Raw genomic sequence first — 3,122 nt, forward strand, 5'->3', positions numbered from 1 at the left:
TCATAGGATGGAAGTAGATTGATATTTTTATTTTTTATACAGATTCTAATACTTTTTGCTTTTTATTATGGTAACTTTAAGTATACTTAAATGTAGGGAGATTATGTAATAAATTTCTATATATGAGCAGAAGTCATACCAATTGAGTTGCCAATCTTTAACCTTCTTACTTTTCACCCAAGGAATTCAAAATCCTGAGAAGCAACTTAGCTGAGTTGTGGCTGACTTCATGCCTGAAAGTTAAGTTCTACCATTTCCCTTTTCCCAGATAGTACTTTCCCCCTGAAATTTATATTTGCTAAATAAAAGTTAAAAAAATAAAATAAAATAGAAGGAAATAAAATTAATATCTAAGTAATGTTATAGCCATTGCCTAATGAGATTAAAAATAAATGGCTCATTAATCTTAGCAGAAAACCCTCTGTCCTCCAAGACTAAATTGTTATCTACCATTCAGCTTTCTCCCCACCCTAAATTATCATCCAGCACTCTAATATCAACAAAGCAAATTTAAAACTCAGAAAAGAGGGCCCAAGGAGAAATAGAAACCATTTCTAAAACTGGACATCTAATCCTTTCCTGCCACACTGTGATTTCTAATACAAGTTTCCCTGTTTTTAGTTAAAGATGCCTAATGCTTCTGGTGTGCAAAACTTAAAATTTTAGAATTCTATTTTCCCATTTTCTTATAGTCCATTTCTAGCCAGTCCTCAAATCTTGTCAACTTTTCTTCTAGAAAATTTCTTAAATGGGTTCACTTCTCTGAAACCCCTCACTTGCATCCCTTCATCCCATCACATCTAGTCTATGACAATAGCCATTTCACCAGCCAACTTTCCATTATTCCTTTCCCAGTCTACTAATACACCACTAGGATGGGAGGGGGAAGAAAATCTCCCAAGTGCTGCCCTCAGCATATTTCTTACTTCCAAAGGCCTCTCATTGTCTCTCAAACCATATTTTACTACTACTCTGTGGAGCACTACTCTGTCAGTGCTCCACATCTGACAGCCACTGTCCTTCCTACTCATTTAAACCTATCCCCTAATATTTCAAGCCTGAACACCTTGCCCAGTTAGGTCATTTCCCTTGCCTACCCTAAAAAGCCACTCTCACGCTAGTCACCTGTAATATCCACTGGAACCTAACTTTAACCTAGGGCCATGTTTAGAAGTAACCTTCCCAGGTTTGCGCAGTGGTAGTATCGTAGCCGATGAAGTTTATCTGAGACCCAATTATTGTTAATTGAAAACTTTTCCCAGAAGTAACATTCTTGATTGAGCCTAATTACTGCACAGTGAATTTTCTCTTTCTCTGACTCTCCCCTGCACTACAAGTAGCCTGTTCGTTCAACCTAGCTCTGGATTTTATTCTAAAATCCTTCATTTGTGTTCTATTTTCCCAGCTAGATTATAAACTCCCAGCTAGACTATAAACTTTCTCTCCTTTCATACAATACATGGTTGTAAACTCTTTAAAAGCAAGGAATGTGTTTCATACATCTTTGACTTTCCCAAAAGATGCTGAACTGCACCTTACATTTAATAAATAGTGGGTTTTAAGGCAGTATGTTGGAAAAATTCCTGAGTGAAGGTAAGTCTTCAGATGTAACCTAATATGAAGATGAAATAAGGGGATTAGGTAGACACATAGACTTCTCTTTATAATAAAAGTATCAAGTGAAAGTTATTCAATTTTCTGTATTGATAGCTTTAAATAATTATTACTGTGTTTCTAAATCTTCATTCAATAAGGATATTTATTTAAAAAAAAAAAGACAAATATTGTTCTAAGCATCAAAAGAAGGCCATACACTAAAACAGCACCCTAAAGTTTATAACTCAGGATAAAAATTAAGAATGTTTTAAATAAGATTTCATTTTTCTAATTAAAAGTGTCATGATAGTCCACTAAAGAGTGAATAAACACCACAAACTCCCTACTTCTAACTCCTCTTTGATTTAAGAAATAACAAATTAAAGGAGACTCCAGCCAAACTAACTTGAGCAAAGAAGTGAATGGAAAGTTAGGCCTGGACATGCTCTCATAGTGGCTGCTGGGAGCCTCTCCTCGCCAGGCTGGCAGGAGGCCAGGTCTGGTTAATGCCCACTCAGTCTGCGACCCTGCTTAGCTGACACTGTGAGCAGATTGGCCAAGTGGAAAGAAAGCTGTTGTGAAGTAAATGTCAAGAAAGTATGATTTTGAAAGAAAACAAAAATTTGAAATCTTGATGAAATAAACCTATTTTAGAAATCTTTCATAAGGAAACATTCAGAAATGCAGACAAGATGAATTCTTCACGGTATTAATTCTGATAATTACAAGTTGAAAGCAGCCTAAACTAGATCCTAATATGTGAATGAGAAGTCTATGTTTTGGTGGAGCTTTCCCAGAGCTCTCAAAAAAAAAAAAAAAAATTCCAAAAGGGACCAGACCAGTCACTCAGGCAGAGAAAATGATCTATGTAATGTGAAATATTCTGATTTTTAAATATTACCAACTAATTCAAATAGTTTTTAATATTGCAAAAATCAAACAAAGTATGTATATGGGCCAGGCTTTGCCCACACATCACCAGCCTGCTATGTCTGATCTATGTGGTAAACTTTTTGAAAGCTATATGTTAAAATATTTTTCATAAAAATGCTCTTAATATAAGATTAGGAGAAAATGAAAGTTGTCTTAATCACTTAAAATATGTATGTTTAGAAAAAAAGACAGTAAAGACATCAAAATAAAAGCTATATGAGGAGTGAGGCTAGATGATTTATTATCTTGATACTTTTCTGTAATTTAAAATCATATTCAAAAAGATAGTTTATTACTTTATAATAGTTTTCTAAAAGTATCATAGAGAAGGAAAAACACATCTGCTCAGCCCTTCTATTGGGTTCAGCAGATCTGGATTCAACTGCATCATTGATTGGGAGATTTCCCTGAAAAGGGAAAGCTGGCATCCATTCTTTTTTTTTTTTTTCTTTTTTTTTTTTTTTTTGATTTATTTATTTGAAAGTAGAGTTACAGAGGAGGGGAGAGAGAGAGAAAGAGAGAGAGAGAGAGAGGTCTTCTATCTGATGGTTCACTCCCCAAATGGCTGTAACAGCCAGAGCTGAGCTGATCTG

The 3,122-nt window shown here is 34.8% G+C and overlaps 1 pseudogene; it reads left to right on the forward strand.

Moving 5' to 3' along the window:
• The first annotated feature begins 1,184 nt into the window (after nt 1–1,184).
• Nucleotides 1,185–1,309, forward strand: LOC127483028 (U4 spliceosomal RNA; annotated as a pseudogene).
• Nucleotides 1,310–3,122: the final 1,813 nt, after the last annotated feature.

This window comes from Oryctolagus cuniculus, chromosome 4 (genome assembly GCF_964237555.1).
Source record: "Oryctolagus cuniculus chromosome 4, mOryCun1.1, whole genome shotgun sequence".
NCBI lineage: Eukaryota > Metazoa > Chordata > Mammalia > Lagomorpha > Leporidae > Oryctolagus > Oryctolagus cuniculus.